The sequence below is a fragment of the Macaca nemestrina genome, chromosome 16, assembly GCF_043159975.1.
Source record: "Macaca nemestrina isolate mMacNem1 chromosome 16, mMacNem.hap1, whole genome shotgun sequence".
NCBI classification, from domain to species: Eukaryota; Metazoa; Chordata; class Mammalia; order Primates; family Cercopithecidae; genus Macaca; species Macaca nemestrina.
This window is the reverse complement of record NC_092140.1, coordinates 65,538,380-65,560,050: the sequence shown is the minus strand read 5'-3', so window position 1 is coordinate 65,560,050 and position 21,671 is coordinate 65,538,380. Positions and strand designations below refer to the sequence as shown.

At 35.5% G+C, this 21,671-nt stretch overlaps 1 long non-coding RNA gene across 1 annotated transcript in view; it reads left to right on the top strand.

Moving 5' to 3' along the window:
* Positions 1-21,671, top strand: part of LOC139359229 (uncharacterized) — a 61,214-nt gene that overhangs the window by 16,680 nt on the left and 22,863 nt on the right. The window contains exon 3 of the long non-coding RNA XR_011615148.1: positions 21,080-21,174. This is a non-coding gene — a long non-coding RNA (uncharacterized lncRNA). The remainder of the gene's footprint in view (positions 1-21,079; positions 21,175-21,671) is intronic.

Sequence of the window (21,671 nt, the reverse complement as noted above, 5' to 3'; positions counted from 1 at the left end):
AAGTGGGAGCTAAATAGTGTGTAGAGATAGACACAGAATGAGGAAAGCTAGACATTGAAAACTTGGAAGGGAGGGAGGGTGGCAGGGCGGTGGGTGATAAGAAAATACTTAAGGGGCACAATGGATTTTGGTGATGGAAACACTAAAAGCCCAGACTTCAGCACTACAGAATAAATCCATGTAACAAAATTGAACTTGTATCTCTTAATTTTTTTACAAAAACATAAGGAAAATGTAGTCTCTTTCTTTTAATATTTTTACCACATTTCATTTCAGTTGGTCTTGTAGGTGGTCCGTGTGTTTCCTAAACAAAGGAATGAACACACAAGACAACACAAGACAAGACAAACATGGCGGCCGCCTCGAATGGTGTGCTCTGCTTTATTTTATACAGTCGTTTGTGGAATGTTGCCAAGTCACAAGACACATTGTTGTTTTTCTGACATTTCCCTGACTTTCTGGATTTTCAAGATGTTTACACATAAACAAGCCCCCAATGCCCTGCTTCGTTTGCAAGAGCAGGACTTATTGGGAATGCCCTGCTTCCTCTGCGAGAGCAGGACTTATCAGGAACACCCTGTTTGCGAGCACGTAGTCCTCTGCAGGTCTAAATTTTCTAGCAGAAATCTGCAGAAAAATACTGACTACTGGTGGAGAGAATACACCTTTAAGTTTTTAAAAAATCATCACTAATTTTGAAAAATATGACATTTTACTGTTTTTTTTTTGACAGATACACTCTCACAAGTCCAAAAGACTTTTTTTTAATGTTATCTTATTAAGAGTTTTCTTTGGAATAAAAATTGAATTTTATTATATGTTTTCTGGACATCTGTGGAGGTTATTATAAGGTTTTTCCTTTTTGTATTTTCTAATTTCAGAACATCATCATATTCTTAGAGTGCATTCTACTTAGGGATGCTTTTAATTCATTTCTGGAATCTCTTTGGCAATACTCTCTTTAGGATTTTAAAGATCTATATTCATTCATAAGATCAGACTTCATTGCTATTACTACTACTGTTGCTGCTGCTGCTACTACTAATATGATTTTTATTCCTTTGTTGTTGAGGTTCTAATAATTTTGTGGAATTATAGGAGTATCTCATCAACTTTTACCATATATCAAAGCAGTTTCTTATATTTCTTGAGATTTTCTAGAATCCATGTGGGATTTGGGGGGATGTTTTTTAAATATCTCTAAAATTTCTTCTGTTGTTATCAGTCTGTTGTAATCTTTCTTTTCTTCTTGTATGAATATTGATAACTGTTCCCGAGGATTATTTACTATATCGATATTTCCACATTTATTGAAATAAAATTATACAGAGCATCTTTTCAAAATGTTATGCTCTTTTATACTTATGATATGTTCCCATTTTCATCCCTATTGTCATTTGTGTTTTTTCTTTTTTTTTTTTTTTTTTTTTTGTCAGAGTTGCCAGAATGGTGCCTTTTTATTGTTTTTTCTAAAACAACTTGTTTTGGTTTTCTGTTTTCAGTCACTTGGTTCTGTTTTTCTCTATTTTATTAATTGCTACGTTTATCTCATTAACTCTTTCATTTGCTTCCTTTATGTTTATTCTATTGTTCTTTTAATTTTTATGAGTTGAATTCTGTCTTCATTTAAAATGTTTTGTTTTCTAAAAAAAAATAACATTATAACATTTACATATGGCAATCTTTTTGGCTAAATTCTGTAAGGTTGGTTTTAAAGTATTCTTATTCCTGTTTCTAAATGAACTATAATTAAATTTGTGATAAGGAAACAATTTGGTATTGCTACAACATTAAATTTATTCAGTGAATTGCTTATTCTACAAGTTAGTATTTGCCAATTAACTGAAAGCTCCAACATATTGCCCACTTATCTTATATAGATTTCTTTACTATGGCCTGGGGAGAAGAAACATCAGCCAGCCACTGAGCGACATTAACTTGTGCAAGACATCTCCCATGGGTTACTGGTATGGTTTGGTTGTGTCCCCACCCAAATCTCATCTTGAATTGTAGTTCCCATAATCCCCACATGTTTTGGGAAGTAATTGAATCATGGGGGTAGTTATCCTCACACTGTTCTCATTATAGTGAGTGACTTCTCACGAGATCTGATGGTTTTTTGGGGGGCTTTTCCCCATTTCGCTCTGCACTTCTCCTTGCTGCCACCATGTGAAGAAGGATGTGTTGGCTTCCCCTTCCACCATAACTGTAAGGTTACTGAGGCTTCCTCAGCCATGCTGAACTGTGAGTCAATTAAACTTCTTTGCTTTATAAATTACCCAGTCTCGGTTATGTCTTCGTTAGCAGTGTGAGAACGGACTACTACCGTTACCTGTGACTTGCTCGCCTCCCATTTCTGCTGTCAGATTTTGCTGACTCTGATTCCTCACCCTCCTCATTGTCTTTTGGAGAAAATGGTACTCATTTAATATCACCCATATTGGGTTGTGGAATTTTTTTAAATTTTTTTTTTTTATTTTTTGAGGCAGAGTCTTCACTCTGTCGCCCAGGCTGGAGTGCAGTGGCTCGATCTTGGCTCACTGCAAGCTCCACCTCCCTGGTTCGCGCCATTCTCCTGCTTCAGCCTCCCGAGTAGCTGGGACTACAGGCGCCCGCCACGCGCCCGACTAATTTTTTGTATTTTAGTAGAGACGGGGTTTCACCGTGTTAGCCAGGATGGTCTCCATCTCCTGACCTCGTGATCTGCCTGCCTCGGCCTCCCAAAGTGCAGGGATTACAGGCGTGAGCCACCGCGCCCGGCCCCGTGGAATTTTTAAATCTACTTTATTTTACCATCTGCTTTACATGTTTAAGAAATGTGGTCATGTTTCTATTATACTCACTTCTCCATTCCCAGTTTATCAAAATTGTTATTTTTTGGTCTTCTGTTTACTCTTTCTCCCAGTCCTCTTTCTTTCTTTCAGTCAAACAGTACCTCTTCTTCTGAATTTTTTCCTGTGTGTGTTTCCTTTTAAAATATAGAAAAACATAAAAAGTAAAAATTATCTGTAAGAAGTACTACTATCCATTCCATTTCCGCAAGCCAATGTTTTTAAAATAATCACCACTAATTAATACATGCGCATACACACACACATAGTTTTTTTTTTCCAAAAAATTATACCAGCTATTCTACACACATTAACCTCGTACTTCACTCTTTTCACTTAGTAAATCACCAGCACCATGATTTTACTTTTAATTTTCTCTTTCTTTTGTCACTTGTAATTTAGGCTGTGAGCATAAGTGTAACCACAAGATCACTAATTGCCCTGAACCAGAAACTGTCTTCTCTTCCTCCTAAATTGTTTGTGTTTACTTATTGCCATTAATATATCTTCCAATATATTCCAGAAGTTACAGAGTACACTCACATAAATCAACCAAAAAAAAAAAATTAAATATCTAAAAGTTACAGTATTACTTGTATGTGAATGGGAGTAGAGAGCCAAAAACGTAGGACATTTTATCATCCCTCAGCTCCAAAGATGGAAGATTGCATTCCACCTGCCTGAGACATCTCAAAAGTGAGAATTCAGGAAATGACACATACCACTGTTAGATATGAGTTTTAAATTTCAAAGAATCAATATGTTCAATTCTTTGCCTTCTACTTTAAACTTCCTCATAAAGCAACCTTTTTTGATTACCTGCTCCACCTTGATTCATTTCACTCACCTGCTCCACCCTGACTCATTCCGATTACCTGCTCTGTCATAACCATTTTTCCTGCCAAACCACTCACTCCGTCACTCTCTTTAAATTAGCCAATCGGAATTAGTTTAGCCTGTGAAGTCTAACTCTAGCCAATAGGGGAACGATACAGCAGCAGGGGCCATGCGCGTCAGGGATAAGAACCCCTTCCCCTCCCTTGTCCAAGTGTGCACTCACAATTACTGCATCTGTAAGGGCGCACCCTTCTATAGAGGTACTTTGCCTTGCTGAGAATTAAATATAAAATTTTATATTAAAGTGCTATTTCTTTTTCGGCATCTAAACTTTATGTATAACACCCTGATCCTTTTATCTTGCGATGAACCTGTGCTTATAGAAACCTGTTGAACTCTCCAAATCAAAGATTAATTTAGGATTTTTATATCCAATGGTATATGTGAGATTGACTCACACATTTTTCCTTTGTCATGTTTTTGTCTTGAATAGGAATCAGGGTTAAAATGACCCACAACATGAATTGAAGTGTTGCTTTATCTTTCTAGTTTTTAGAACACTTTGTGAAATTTAAGCATTCCTTTCTACTCTAGGAAATTAAAAGTCGACTAAAAAACTGTCCGCCGTCGGCATTTTTGTTGGGGCTGGGGATTTCTGACTTGGACATCCATTTATTAAATGGTCATTTTTCTATCTAGGTATTTCTAAACAGACAGTGCTTGGAACTATTCAGTGTTCCCTTCATTTACATTTTAAAAATGTCATCATAATTCATTTTAAAAATTCATCATAATTATTTAAAGTATTTAAGAATTTAAAAGATCTCCACAGTGTCTAGAGTCTAAGCTTTTGTTGCAGCTAATATTGTTTATCCTTGAGTTCTTTCTTAATCTGTCTTGCCTAAAGCTTGTTATACTTTATTAATCTTTTCAGAGAAACAGTTTTCAGTTTTGGTTGAACATCTTTGTTTTTGTTTTTTATACTTCAGAAATGTTTTTATTTCCTCATTAATCTTTATTTCCTTTTAGTCTCTTGCTATTTTTCCAGCTATTTGAACCAATATATGTTTGAATATATTATTTTTAATATTTAAAAAATCTTATTTGAGCTATATGTTTTTCATTAGCTGTAGTTTTTATTTTAATAAATAGTATTTTTATTGCTATTACTGATCAGACCTATTTTTGTAATTTTCTTTATTAATCCCTCTTTAGCCCATGAGTAATTTAAAAGTATATTTTCTCTTCAAAATACAATTTTCTTTTACCTGTATTTTTTTATTGACTTTTAGCTGTATTTTTGTTATTGACATTTCTTATTGTAATTTTATTAACAATTACATTTGTTACATTGTGATCAGAAAATGAGAAATGTGTTTGTGATCTAATTAACATGGGGATCATTTTTATAAATATCCCCATATACATTTCAAAAGGATGTGTTCTTTTTATTGATTACAAGTTTTACTACTTAGCTGTTAGATTGACCTCATGTTTTTAAAAAATATATATCAATTTTTAGTCTGTATGACCTATAAATTAAAAAGTCTTTTAGAATGATAACCAATTTCTCTCTCTTTAGTTTTCTATATGTAATATGATGATACAACTTAAGTGTTGACTAGACACAAAAGAGAGTTTTTAAATTTTACATCTCCATTACAGTAGAAGGATTATGAAAGGCAGAGTTTGAGAACTATTCCAGGACTTCTGCACCTCCTCAATCACTTCTATGATCTAAGAGGGCTGAAAAAGTGAGGAGAAGCGATTTTATGAGTAAATCTCTTTGGAGAAAGCTTAGCGTCTTCTCCGATCTCTGATGTTGCTGATGGGGGCAGGATGGAGTTTTCTGTCTCTTATCTCAAGTCTGATGGTCCCACCCAGTAAATTTGAAACTTACTCTGAACTGTTGAGAATAAAGACTGATGCCTGAGAAAGGTCAGCTGGACTGTGCTGAGATCTGTCTCCTGTCCAGAAAATCTAGAGGGTGGCATGGTGGTATCAGAAAAGAAAGACTTCTTTCCTCATCCATCACTAAGTTCATGGCTGAGGCCCCCATAACAAAAGACAGAGTCACAAGAGAAGAGCATACAAATTGATTTCATGTGAGTTCTATGTGACACGGAAGCTTTCAGAAATGAACAAACAACAGGGAAAATTGTAATTTTTATGCTTAGGTTTGATAAAGAGTGGACAATCATATAGAAGTATAATTGGACAAAGAGTATATTAATAAACTGAGGGGAACTTAGCAAGGCCTGTTCATTTAGATTCTTCCTTGTTTCCCTATGTCTTTAGAGAAAAGAACGTTCCTTTCTTCCTGGAATAGAGAGGACCCCTCTGGAATGAGGGTCTTATGATTTATTTTAGAGAAAGATCAGAGAGACCTTCTTTCTTCTGCTGTTGCCTCAAATTCCAAGGTGTTGTATTTCAGGGATGGTGTGCTCTGACCTCCATTCATGGAATCTAGCTGCAGTGGGGGCAAGGCCAGGAGAGTGATTAGCTCAGGAGGTGCCAGGAAGGTTTATTGAGAACCAATGTGCAAAGTGAAAAAGATCCTGAGTTAGGGGAGAGGGTGTCTCTATCAGGTCCAATACATGCCATGAAGGTGAGCTAAAGTACTAGATACCTAGTGGCTGGGAGTTTCAAGCATCAAAAGAACTTTGCCATGCTCTTAACTCACGTCCCTTCTTATACCTCTAGAGTATAGTTTTTATTGGAAGCAACAGTAGTTGCTATAAGAAAGAGAAAAGAATTGAATAAAAGCAGTGATGAGTGGCAACAAACAACAGATTAGGCAGTGTTAAAACAGCTATTTGCGAAGTCATGCAGCAGGGAGAAAAGTAAGAATCTGAAGAAACTTCAGTAGTAAGAGAGGAAGGTCAACATGAAGGATTGAGGAGGAAGAACAAGAGCTAATATTTATTCAAACTTAAGCATGTTATACATACCAAATGTTGTTGTACTTGTGTTCTTTCATTTAATTTCAGTTTTACTATCCTCATTATCATAGATGGCAAACTGCAACTTACAAATTTTGGAAATGTTGGAAATTTGTCTAATGCTAGCCACAACAATTTATTGTGCAATAACCTACAGATGTGCTTGGTAGAAAAGAGCAAAGGGAAAAAAATACGCAGGGGATTGAGGGAAATTTACAAATAGTAATGTCCGAAAGGGGCTGTGCTGGATGGGAAGCACTCTATTTTTATTTTTATACTTATTTTACTAGAAGTATCGTATTAACCACGTACCTCAATAATGACATTCTAGCAACTCATCTCATCATATATAACCTATTTTATATACTTTTGTTTTATTTCTCCTTTTGGCTCTCTTGCCCCCAGTGTCTTCACTCCCCACCCTTGGCCCATGCCATAGGCATCCTTGTTCAGTTTTATGTTAGTCTTTCTAATTCTTCTTTCATACAGTCTTTTTCATTTGTGTCAATCTATGTAAAACATGTAGTATTAAGTGTGATTTTAAAATAAGTTAATAGCATTGTGGTATAAATCTCATTCTGTTTTTTGTTATTTTGAAACTCTATCCATGTTGTTCCAAGAATATCCTCAGTCCTCTGACCATTGCATAGTATTTTACACTTCCATCATATCTTTGTCTCCATTTGAAAAACGATGGGCTACTAGGGTGCTTGGTCTCTACTAACACATTCATTGATGGTCTCTGAACATGCCTTCTGGTGCATCTGTGCATTTTCTTCTCTTTATCTTATTTTACTTTCCCCAGGATTTTCTCAGAAAAATGTCTGCTCACAGTGCTACAGACCTAACATGTCAGTTTTAATCCTCCCTTCTGTCTTTTGCTGATGCACTTTAACTAGCATCTCCCAAAGCAATTTTTAGTTTATTTTCCTAAACATACTCAGACACACTTCCATCTGGCATTGCTGCTGCCTGTGAAGTATATGGTTTCCTGGTTCCCTGTGGGTAACCAGAGCCACTCTATTTCCAGTCTGGCTACTTTGATGGCATGAGGTTTGTAGCTGGAGTTCCAGGTCACCTCTGTAGAGGCCTTGACATCTGGTTTGCTCTCCTTCCATTTAGATGATTTGGAAAAATTAAAGATACAGCTTCTAATCCTTTTGATGCTTTAGGTGGGGTGGGGCAACTAAGTTCCAAATTCCAATGTGAAAATGTGATGTTTTCACGATACATCTTGCTTTGCTTTATGTTTTATATCCTATACTTTACATCCTAATACTCTAAGAAATGTGCATGATGAATGAAAATTCTTAAAAATAGAAATAATTTTATTTCTAATTGACAATTAAAAATTGTAGAAATTATGTTTTTAATGACTTATATACTAGTATTATGATGAACTATAAGAAATTGCTGTTTTGGGGGACATACATGCTCAAATATAAGCAATTTCATTCCATGTGATTTTACCTACTATGTAAAATATAATGCATTATGTTTAAGTACATGGGGTTTAGATGGCTTGAATGGCTTACTGTGTCCATGTAGTAAGTGGTGGCAAGCAACTTGCTTGACACCAAGTTTCTAATTCAAGTGCAGAATTGGAGTACTCCAGCACAACTCTAATTATAATTAACTAGTAGAATTATTTAAAACTGCTTAAACTTAGTTTATAACCACAAGCATTGGATTTTGAGTTGCTTAGCTGTACATAATTATTAATTTATGCTATTTTAAAATAAATAATATATGATATATTGAAAGGGAGAGAAAAGGGAGGGAGATTTTTCTGCTTTTTTTTAATGACAAAGGAGAAAATACAACTAACTCTTTAATTTAGGATTTATATTTAAATTATACTCTTCTTTTGAACAACCTTTCTCGTAAAGATAACTGAGTTTAATTACTATTTGTAAAAAGTCCATATCAATGCCTGTAATTCTAGATATAAGACAGCACAATTGGAGGATTAATTCCAAGTTAATGAGCTAATTTTCTTTTCCCAACTTGCAAAAAAGAGCAGTAAATAACAGCTCTATCATAGAAATGAGGAAACTGTGTTGTCCACAGAATTTTAGAATTGCAAGAGAGCTTCAAATATTGTCTAGGTCAGTTCTTCTTTTCTCAGAAGAGAAAAACTGAGGATTAATTAATTGTCAAGACTGGTGTAGTAGGAGCAGATCTAGCACAACTAGACAGGTTATCCGTTTTCCCAGTGTTCTTATTATGAATGAGAATAAAGTTCTCATTACATATTGCATTCTTTAAATGGTTCATCTCTGAATGAGAAATGTAGGCCAGAAGCAGGTGTCTCCCCAACTCTTTATATCAGTTCCTCATCATTTTCCTCCTCATTGGTTACAATAGCATTCTGTCTAGTATCCTTACTTGCAATCTTGTCCTGCTTCAATTCATTTTACACATTACCAAAAGAATAAGCTTATTAAGACATGTATTTCATACACCATTTCCCTGTTTAAACATCTTCAATATTTCTCAAGAGAAAACACAGACTCCTTAGTGTGATACCAAAGGTTCTTTCTGAGCTGATTCCTGCCCTCCTCCTCCAGCATCTCATTGCTGTTTGGTGCTTTCACTTCGAATAGCATACAGATCCAAGTACTGAGTGTTCACAAATGTACCAACCTCTTCTGTACATGTATGCTTTTCCAAGGACTTCTCTGATAGGCTGCCCCTACCTCATTTTGCCAACCATCATGCTGTCTCCTACCCACTCAGGGCCCCACTCCTGTTTAGTAGAAGACTTAATTAAACTTCAACACTCAGTCACAGTGGGACCTCTTCCACGATGCCTTCCGTGAGTGGTCTTTCAACTTCCTCGTGCTTCCCAAATGCCTGGACCTTAACTTGATCCCAGCCTTTTGTAATATTTATTCTAATTCTGCTTCTCTGACCACCTCCTTTGGAGCCGGGACAATGTCTTTTGTGACTGATTCTAGTGAGTTATAAAGTATATTGTAGTTTCACAGAGCACCATTTACCATTAGCCTTATTAGACTTAATTTCAGTTTCCCTCATTTGAACAGACTCTTTTCAAGACCCTGGGAGGAACCCTAGACATGTCTTCATATGGTCACACCTTATAGTAAAACTCAAAAAAAGAAAGCTACTTCTTCATTTTTTATTTTTAAGGAACCTCTTATGCCCAATTTTGTAGACTTCAGGCCACACAATAGCTGAACTTTCCAGGAAGAGAGACCCAATAAATGTCTTTGGAATGTGTTAATGAATATATTTTCCTGTATTATTATTATATATGATAATGATAATAGTTTTAATACACATATTATCTCTAAATTCAACAAGTGCATAGCTTTAACCTAGTATACTTTTTAGATCTGTTGCCTTATCTGTTAAAATGAGAGCATGTTATTTAGTCTCTGTCCTATTGCAGGCCAGTTGTGATAATAAAATTAAACCCTTGAGTACAAGAGTAGAATAAGCGTAGTGCCGAGTTCCATCTTGTCTGGAGAGCTGTGGATTGGAGTCACAGTTTAACAAGTGATTGCCACTGAAATGTGGTTTTAGGGCACTTTCCTTAGAGTCACTATGGCTAGCCCCTTAGCATTATAAGGAACTATAACACAGGCAGAGAACAGGCTGAATTGCAGCTTCCATTTGCTCATTTATTTTATATATCTATTTAGCATGTAATATGTGCCAATTACTAGGAAGTGAAGAACACTCAATAGTGAACAACAGCATCAATGTTTCTGCACTTGGAGCCTGCATTGAAAGAGGAAGACAAAAAATAATTAAAAAGTGGTCTCAGATTGAGCTGTCGGATAAGGTGGGAGAAATAAGTAGAAATGAGATCATTCAGGACATTGAAGGTCATCATTTGGAGAATGTTTTTATTCAGGTTATAATTAGAAAGTCCTTGGAGGATTCCAGTCAGGGGTCTAAGAAGTTCTGATTTATTTTTAAAAAAGTAAATCTGCCTACCCTGATGAAAATGCTTTCACTGTGGACAAGAATACAGTATAGAAGACTCATTACCTGTGAATATGGCTCTCCCCATGAGCTTGGGCTAGGCTGGTGGTAATGGGCATGGAGGAATAGATCTTTATTTTATATTCTTTAGAGTAGCACTGACAGACTTTGGTAATAGATCAGATATAAGGGCTGATGTAAAAGCAGAAATCAATGGTGACTTTTAGTTTTTTGATTTGAGGAATGAGAATGCCATTTACTGAGATGAGGAAGCAACAAATGGGAAAAATATCGAGACTGTTGTGAGAGTGAAGCAGGCCTTATCACAAGTCTGGTTCAAGGTCAAAGTGTTTTAGAAAGCCAACAATCACAATATCTCTTCCAATTTCATTTCAATTGGGCCCTGTGAACATATACCATATGAAATATCCAGAAAGGTAGCTTTGGATTATTTTCTCTCTCTGCTCTCCACTTCAATGTCTTTCTGAAATTTAGTGGCATACTCTGCTACTATTCAGCTGCAGTGCTTAGCCATCCCATGATCTCTTGCATCTTCTCCCTTTCCAGAATTTAAGTCCAACATTGTGTCTTGCTGATTACAAGGTGCCTATAATTTATGCATAAGTAAAATTGGATTCCTATAACAGTCCAGGAATACTACTGATAGGGAAACTGCAGATGTCTTCTAAGGCAATTAGCTGAGTACAAAGGAAAACCATTATGTAAAAAAGCCAAGATATTTATCTTTGTGTTACAGCTAGCTCTTCATACTAAATATTAGTTAACATATGGAGAATTTGAAAGCTTGCTGTCTCTCACTTTGAGTATGGTATTTTCTAGTACAATACATTTATAAACACTCTATCAGCTTTCCAGTCATGCCCTTCAGTTCTCATTCAGAAGAGTGTAATACTCCTCTGATACTCAAATATTATACAGGTACTAGAGTCTATATATACTACAAAACTATGCAATTACACTACATTGTAAAGTACTATGATAATAACACTCATAAAGGCACCATGATATTATAATAAAGAGATTGCTGCTGATAATTCAACCAAAAGTGTGATTTCACTAATCACAATTTGTGACTAAATCTTTAGCACTCTTTGAAAACCTCCTATGTTGCCAATACCATTAATGCTGACAGAAGACAAAGATGCAAGAGGTGATAGGAATAAAAAAGAAAAAAAGAAAAAAGGGATACAATGGGTTAATTTGATACATTTTCAGTACTGAAATATAGTATGATATATTAGGGCTTCAGAAACACGTCAGATTTTCTTCCACTTCTTGACTTTCCATTTATTCCTTCAGAAGATTCTGTCTTTCCATACATATTCCTCACAGGTCTTTAAGACATCCAAATTTATTATCCAGTATGTTACAAAAGAGGCTTAGGTTGAAAAGAAAATCACAATAGAATGCCAATTTTATCAATATTGCCTGCTGGCCTCACTACTTAGATTTGAATCTGACCATGACTATATCTTGATTGCAAAGCTCCAGACTTCTGTTCTGTCCTTTATATCAGTCTAGCACCCTGTTGTCTCTTAGCAATTATTTTGGGGTATTAATCAAACAAGCAAGTTAATGGTTTCCTTGGAAAGGTTCTACAATTTTCACCTATGCATTTTTAAGTATTCAATATAAAACCATATGAAGTTGTGCTTCCCAGAACTTTACATTCTACTTTATTTGAATACTGGAGCAACAGAAGTACAGGTAATGCAGTCATTTTTAGCCAACTTGCAGCTTCAAACTCACTACAACTATTTGCTTATCTACTTATACTTATTTTTGGAATAATTTAGAAGTTCAGGCATAAAGTTGGTATGTTGAATTAGAATTATACTTTTGGTTTTTAACTTATTTTAAATATAAGGAAATAACCTCAGTCCTATACATTGTGATATTTTAATTTTCTACATTTCTCCTCTAGTGTATAAAGCCTACATTTTAAAAATGTACAGCAGACTTAGAAAGCATACTCTCATTTAGCTCTTTTATCTTTCTCTTCTGATATCTGGTATCTGCCATTTTTTCCTCCACTTTCTCTCAGGATCCTGATGACAGGCTGTGTCTTGCTAGATGGGAGTCAGAACTGAAACCAAAGAAACCAGATTCTGTTGTTCTTGCATTTGTACAAATCTTCTGTGCCTTAAAGGTAAAGGCATTAACTTCTGACTCACTCTTTCTTAGCAGTCCACCTTTTAACAATGTCCTTATCAAATGAAGCAGATGCAATTTTGGTGGTGACTGCCAGAAAGCTCTTGAGAGAGTAAAAATAGATCATGTCCTTTTTCCAAAGGAAGTAGTTGTATGATTTATAGAACTGTGTTTCTATTTGTGAAATTTAATTCTAAAGAATACTTTTCAACTATATATTTAAATAGGCAATTTTCTTTAATGCTATGATTATATATGCATATATATTCTATGTATTTTAATTTCTATTTTTATATACATATAAATGGAAGAAATAGATCAGTATTTCTGAAGCGCTCTACTTTTTCGTAGCTATACTGTTTCAGTTTTGCTGGTAATGTGTGGTGTCTGCAAAGTGCTTAAAGCTAATGTAAGAAACAATCTATCATCAGTGAGAAAACCAACAACTGACTTCAGAAACTTCCCAAATCAGCCAAGTAGTGCAGTGTGCTTGCAGAAAGTGATAAAACAGAAATTGCTACTTCTTTTTAAAATCTTCCAAATCTTAACTCATTCTTTGGCATTTCTGCTTAAGAAATAAGAAACCTCCTGTGATCCCAGCACTTTGGGAGGCTGAGACGGGCGGATCACGAGGTCAGGGGATCGAGACCATCCTGGCTAACACGGTGAAACCCCGTCTCTACTAAAAAATACAACAACAACAAAAAAATCTAGCCGGGCGAGGTGGCGGGCGCCTGTAGTCCCAGCTACTTGGGAGGCTGAGGCAGGAGAATGGCGTGAACCCAGGAGGCGGAGCTTGCAGTGAGCCAAGATCGCGCCACTGCACTCCAGCCTGGGCAACAGCGTGAGACTCCGTCTCAAAAATAAATAAATAAATAAATAAATAAATAAATAAATAAAAAAGAAGAGATCTCTTCAAAACCATTTGACTTTACATTGTTTAGAGATACTGAAGGAACAAGTTTTAAAGCCTCATTTATTCTTTTTACAGTTCATAATTTTGGTATTTGAATGCCAATGATCTCCTTATTCCTTACTCTCTTACTGGCCAACAATTTCTGCAAGGTTCACATAGAAGAGGCCAAGGAATTCACTTAGCTCAGTAACTACCTACCGTGACATACTTATTAAAGGAATACACTTTTTTTGTTTTTAAATAGAAAAAGTCAAGACAGACCAAATGAGATGGCTTCATATGTAAAAGAGAAGCCTACCAACAGCATTGACTACTATGCAGGACAGGCTGTTGGGTACAAAAAAGACAGTGTTGCTTTCTTCAGCCTCAGTTTACCCTAGTAAGCCATGGGCTTAATGTTAGCCCTGAATGTGAAGAAGAGGCATTATTGCCTACAAGTTCAAGGTTTTTGTTCCCAGCTGAACAATTCCTGTTGTTTTTAATAGTCTTAAGACTAGTAGTCACTGAGCATTCATTCTAGCATTGCCTTCTCTCCCTCCTAGCTCCCACCACACTGGAGAATTACAATATTGATGACTAAGAATGGACTTAAATAATCCAAAGTAAAACTGAGCATCAGAGTTAAGAAAAAGCTGGTCCAATTCTCTAGTGCTTGGTAAGTACAGAACCAAGAGCCAGAGGAAGACTCTTTAGCTGGTGACTCTTCAGCCCCTAAGGCTTTCCGCTATGATTTGTGACCCAGTAAGCATGAAACCAAGGTTCTATTTAATGCCTTGGATGGCTCAGTCTTTCCTTGATAGAAAGTGCCGCTGTGTTGATCAAGAGGAAAATAGATGTAATAGATTCAGGGTTGTATCAGAGAGTAGATTTGCATTCATGATATGCATGTAGTAATCATCTGTCATAAGAATTTCATGGCTGATTTATAGGTGGTCAAGTCTGAGATCATTTTATGAGGCCCAGCTCTGTGGAAAGTTAGCCTCACATTTGGGCTTGAATTTGAAGTTCTAGAATTTATGAGAAACTTCTGTTACTCCAAGAAGTACTTTCTTATCCTGCTGGGAAATCTCAAATAGTATCTATATCTGAAATTATGAGAAAATAAGTATTTTATATTATATACTGTCATATAGTATGTAAAATACTATAAGTATTTGTATATAGTATGTAAAACAGTATACTTACTTGTATATACTTGTATATACTTACTTGTATATAGTATGTAAAACACTATACATATTTGTATGTGTCATTATTTCTTAAACTGTTATATCTAGATGTTCTTTATGACTTTTCTGTTAACTATTACAAATTCTATGTTAAAAGAAAAACGTAGTTGCTGTTCTGATGGGGAAAATAAGGCATAGGGAAGTGATCATTGATTTGCTTCTGGTTATGGAGACCAATACCTCATTTGGTTTTGAGCCTGGATATTGTTCTAATTCCATAATCTTAATTCTGTAAGACCTCAAAGGCAGGTAGTCATCATTTTATTATTCATTGTCTAGCAATCTTCTGACTAATGTGTTGACTTGTATATTTATTCAAACACTGGGAGAAGATGGTTTTCATTCTTCTTTCTTTCCCTTTTAAGGAATCTTCTCTACCTAGTGGTTTGTGATCCTGACTAAATCTTCAGCTATTACACGTTAAAGAACAGTGTGCCTTTGTTATTTGGGGTAGAGGGGTAATTGGTCACTGTTGTATAGGAGTTAGAGTCTTAGTGTGAACACAGTGGCAGCCAGTAATGACAGATAAGGATGTTATCAGCACAACAAAATAAAACAAATCACAGTAAAACCAAACTCTTCTTTTCACTCAAGGTCTTTAAATTATCATAAAAAGAAATGGGAATTTCTTCTTTGAAAATGTGTAAGTACAAACATATTCCTTAATGATGGTCAGGGACTGTCATATATTCTTATTTCATCAAAAAGATTGGCTACTTGCTAGTTTTGACTTTCCATGGAAATCACTTTTTGAACTGTTTGTTGAGAGAAATATCACCAACACCCTGTGTACAAGGTAATGTTCAATTTATTTAGTATCAAGAGCATTAAAGTGTGATAGCTGAAAACTGTGATAAAAGAGAGGTGATGTTGGGAGCCAATGGGAGCTTTGTGCTTTTCTTTTTCAATTCAGTTTTTGGTTAGAGTTAGCAACAATTTGTTTCCACTTTTAGACTTCACTTTGGTTGGGATTCATTGGAGAGCAGATTTATAGGCTTCTCATTGATAATGATTTCTCATACAATTGATGTCCTAGTGATGGGTCAATGAAACTATTGTTTTAAGAAATGAATCATGTTGCTCATGTTTGTCAGAAATTACCCTGTTCATCAGTTTCTAACAAAACCATCACTAGCTTCAAAGTTTGAAAGTTTATATTTTAAACTTTATTTAGAGTTGCCAGATTTCAAAAGTTATTGTTATCTTCTGTTACTTCACTACAAATTACAGATTTATTTTAGTGTTTGAAAACCAGTGATTATTTCACTTCTCTTTTTAGAAGTGATAAAGCTCAGAAAGATTGTCTCCTCAAAGTTAGATAACCAGTTGATAATAGAGCCAGACCTAGAACTTAGCCTATCCAGTTATACAAGCATTGCTTTCTTGACTACCTTGTTTAGAAAGCGATATCTTTTTCTATATGCAAAAGGGAGAGTTATTTCTCATTATTCTCTGAATTTCTTCAGGCCAGGGATTGTGTCTTGTTAAATTCGGCACACTGAATACTCAAGCTGGTGCTGCCACATAAGAGATGATTACTTAATGTTTATTAAATGAATGAACAAATGTTGAATATACATTTATTTCCTTTTGACACTTTTTAACATTATTAACTTAAATTTTTTAATATTAATAGTTTTTATAACATTTAATATATACCTACTTTATGATTGAATAATTCCTCTCTTAGGTATTTATGAAAGAAAAATGAAAAAGTTTAAAAGGTTCACCAAAGACTTATACATGAATGTTTATCATAACTTTAATCATGATGGCCCCAAACTGAAAACAACCCAAATGCTTATCAACAAATGAATGAACAAATTGTACATCCACATATTCTGTATCCTGATTGAGGAAGTAGTTTCATGGTTCTAGACGTTTGTTAAAAACCCATTGAACTATACATTTTAAAAACGGGGCATTTTATTATATGTACATTATTTTTCAATAAAGTTGATTTTAAAAGTAAAAAGTGTAATTTTTATATCTGTTTTTGACAAGTTGAAAATTGTATGGAGTAACTGACATCTATCAGTACCTTAATCTGTAGTTTGGTGTGTAAAGTCTGTTAACCCAAACCAATGAAGAAAAATTTTTTGAAAATATTCTTTCCAATAAGCTTAGTTACACTTAATAAGCACATCAACTGATACATATAAATGAAATATCAGTGTAATTTTTATGTTAAAATATTACTCATTAAATCATATGCATGGCATTCCCTCTAGTGTGTTCTTGCTTTGATGATATGCTTAGCTGCTAAATTCAGGCAAAGATAGTCAGTCTCTCCTTATTGAGATTATTATCTGAAAACTTCAAAGCTTCCTGTTCCTATTTTTCTCATTGCAGGCTCATTATATATTCTATCCAAATTTCCCTTCATAGTGAATACAACAGTTTTTACTTGGATAATATTAATGCTTCAGATTTGGAAGACAAGGAACAAACTAATCATATTTATTTTCTTCTTTTCTAAACTCTACGAGAGATTGTCAGTTACTAAAAGCAAAATTTAAAATATATTTACTAGTTATATTTAACAGAGCACAAAAGTTAGAAATTGACCACCTAGAAAATAACAAATGACTCATTTAGAGAAGCGTTGACAACAAACTCTGTGTGAGAAAGACAAATCATGAGAAGACACAGTTTTTCTTTTTAATGTGACTTTTAAAGGTTAACTGCACCTAGTTCATCTTGGTAAAAATTCAAGACTCTATTAGCCATAAATACAACCAACTTAAAAAAAAATAAAATCCATTCTCCTTTTCCTGTCTCTATAATCATTTCTTCTTAATAATGAGCTTTAAAACTTAAAACACCTGCTGTGTACATTAATGCTTTATCTTAATTGTTTTTTTTAAAAAAAAACCTCATTTTTGATTTAAATCCTAGCTTTCTCCAAAGAATATGAAATTACCATGAAGCATTTTGTTTGTTCTGAAAGGGCAATGAAGTTTTAATATGTGGATTATATTTATGAATTAAGAAGAAGCAGCAGCAGCAAGCCCTGAATCATTCTAGAACTCAGCAGGTTGGCAGGAACTGACAGAAGATTTGAGACATTATCTGTAATATATAGAGCAGATTAAGCAGTTTTCCTCAATAATAGGTGACTTCACCCCCTGTGTGTCAATGTGTTTGTTGTTGAAGCAAGGCCCGTTGAAATCATAAAGTCAGCAGAGTTCATCACTTCGGCTCCCTCCACTCTGAATTCTTGTGACATGCTCAGCACTAAGACAGTCCCCATGAGACAACAGTGAACACGACATGATTCCTACTCTCAAGGTCTCTGAAGAACTCACAACCTGTGTTGGCAAAAAGATAGTTATCACAACCATCAGTGTGATTAAAAAAAAATGATACTGTCATAATCAGGAGCACAGAGGTGGAAATACTTCATTTGAGGAAGGGTTCATAGACAGCCTTCATAACATAAGAAGGTAGTCATCCAGCCAGTTCAGTTCATACACTTAGTCATTCAACAAATAACACTGAACCCATACTCGGTGATGACTCCTATATTTGGCACTGGACTTGCAATGATGACCAAAGGCAAACATCAAAGTGAAGTAAGGCAGCCTCAGAAAGAAAAATATTGCATGATCTTACTTATATGTGGGATTTTTTCTAAAAGGTTGAATATGTAGAGGTAGAGAATAAAATGGTTCCCAGGGACAGGGGTAGGGAATAAGGAGGCATAAGTCAAGGGATACAAAGTTGCAGATGTGTAGGATAAATAAGTACAAACTAAGTAAACTTAATAATACTGTATGGGACTCTGAGTTTTTGCTAAAAGAGTAGATTGTTGGTGCTCTTACCCCCACCCCCACACACACATACACATATCCACACACACAAAGGGTAACCATATGAAAAGATGGATATGTTAATTGCTTGACTATAATAATCATGCAACTATGTATAAACATACCAAAACATATTGTAATCTTTAAATATATATAATAACAATAAATTAATTGTTTAAAAGATGAGCATCATTTATTTTTCCTGGGGTGACAATCACACAAATAACAATATATTTGCACACTGCAGAATGAGCTATGTATAAAAGATTCAGAGTATAGTGAGAGTATATAAAAAATCTAATATTTTTGGGGGGAGGTGGCTGTGGGGAGCAGGTCAGGGAAGACTTTCTGAGGAAGCAACTTTGGGGCTGAGATACAAAAATAAACTGGATTTAATTTTGACAATGGCAGCGATGGGGAAGAGTGCAGCAGGCACAGGGAGCAGCAGTGCAAAGCTGTCACAGGAAAGTGGGATGTATTTGTGCATCGGAAACAATTCAGTGTGGCTGGAGCACAGAATGGGAGGCAGAGCAGTGTCGGGGAGGCCAGAGACACCATAGTGGGGTAGATCATCCAGGGCCCTATGAGCCAAGTTAGAGATGTTGAATCTTTCCTTGAGAGATTTAAGCAGTGAAAACACCTGGTCAGATTGCTTTAAAAAAATGCTTTTGCTGAAGTTTGTATAATAAATTTTAAGAAGCCCCAGTCAGGAAGCTATAGCATTATGTTTACATGAAAAAAAAAATGCTTTTTCTGAAGTTTGGAAAAATAAATTTCAAGAAGCCTCAGTCGGGAACCTATGGCATTGCATCTACCTGAGAGTCTGTAGTAACTTGAATTAGGTAAAGGCAGAGAGAAATGAGGAATGGATAGTTTTAAATTTGTATGATAGAGTCAAGAGAACTTAGTGATATATTGGGTACAGAGCTGGAGAGAGAGAATCAAGAATGATGCTTAGGCTTCTGGCTTGAATAACTGGATGGATGAGACTCCCTCACTGAGAGAGGGAGCATGAGAAGCGGACAGGATTGGGGAGAAGCTCAGGAATTTGGCTTTAAACTGGCTGCTTCAGGTGTCTCTGGAACACATAAGTGAAGGCAATGTGAGTTGGCTTCCTGGATATACAGCATCCTGGAGTTGTGAGGTGTGAACTAGAGGCATATATATACAAATCAAAGAAATATGACTGATAACTGAACACCATAGGATATATGAAACTACACAAAGAGAGCACAGAATGAGGAGAGAAAAGGACTGAAAACAGTCTTGAGGGCATTCAGCATTTAAGGGCTGTGAGGAAGTAGTTGGGCTAACAAAGGAGAAAAAGAGGAAGCAGGCAAAAAAAGTGAACATCCTAGGAGAATGTGATATCATAGAAGTAAGATTCTATGATACCACTTCTATGTGATATCATAGAAGTGTTTAAACGATGATGGAGTGGAAAAATGTGTTGAATATTGTTGAAACTCAAGCAAGATCAGGGCTAAAGATGCCCATTAATTTAAATCACTTACAAGTCACAGGTGACCCGATATAGAATTATCATAGTAGGATAATGGGATTGCAAGTTAGAGCAGAGTGATTTAAGTAGTGAATGAGGATTGGGGAAATTGGTAAAGTGAGTGTAAACCAATCTCTAAAATAAATTTAGGTAGGGAGGGTTCGTATAAATAGGGAGAACAGGAGAACTTTTTGTAAATTGATGAGATGCATTTGGGAAATTTAACTGACCAATAATACCCAATAATAGCTAAACTTTTATGGTACTTTATGATTTACTAAATAGATTTATATATTGCTTCTACTCCTACAATCTGCCCAACTTCAACTTCTTTCTAGCATTTTAGGACCTTTTCTTACTCCTCTCAATTTTCCCCTTTCTTCTTCTCCTTCTTTTTTTTTGTTTGTTTTTTTTTTTGTTTTCCCGGAACTTGGTTTTAGTATTTGTCTGTGTCTTGTACCTGGGCATATTCTATCTCAGTTTGACCTACTTTTGGCCTTGAGTTGAAGGAACCCATCAATCATGCTCATGCACAGTGACCTCCCAATTTTCCTGGATCTTCTGAGCCATGGCACAGGAGCCATAAACTGAGATATATAAATGTGTGACTACACTGTCACTAGAGACATTCAATAGTTAAGTGTTTAATAACCCTAGGTAAGCAATTGTGGCCTTTCAAAAATTCAAATGTCTCTACAAGTGGTAACATTTCTTTTTCAGAGACAGGGTCCTACTCTCTCACTCAGGATTGGGTACAGTGGCCTGACCATAGCTCACTGTAGCCTCAAACTCCTGGACTCAAATCACCTTCCTGCCTCAGCCTGCAGAGTAGCTAGGACTACAGGTGCACTACTAGGCCCAGCTGATTTCTTTATTTTTTTGTAGAGATGGTGTCTTGCTATGTTGCCCAGGCTGGTCTTGAACTCCGGCTTCAAGTGATGATTCTCCTGTCTTGGCTTCCCAAAGTGCTGGGATTACAGGTGAGAGCCACCATGTCTAGCCATCCACAAGCATAAACATAGTAAGTCTATCTAGAAGCTCTCCTTAATACAACCTCATTTCCCCTTCTCACATAAAAGCTGGCTGAATCTGTATTTTGTTCAGGATTTCTGCAGAACTCAAATTTGTATTCAAGGTGAAGCTGGAGAGATTCTGAGATTTGACTTTGTCTCTTTTCTGATACTTCAATATCCTGATTGGTATAATTAAGAAAATAATTATTCCATATAGTTTTAAGAAGATTAATTGAAATAAAATATGTTTAAGGGATTTTTAGCCACAAATCCAAACTGTAACTTATAGTATTATCTGAAAGTTGAATGGAATTGAATCATTTTGGTTGGGTATGGTGTTTCAAGTCTTATGGATATTAGGTTTCCTTTGCTTCAAAAGCTTGTAAATGTACATTGTAGTCTACTTTGTTTATAATTTATTTGCCAGTCAGTGCATCTTACCATGTTATGTCATAGAGGTATCT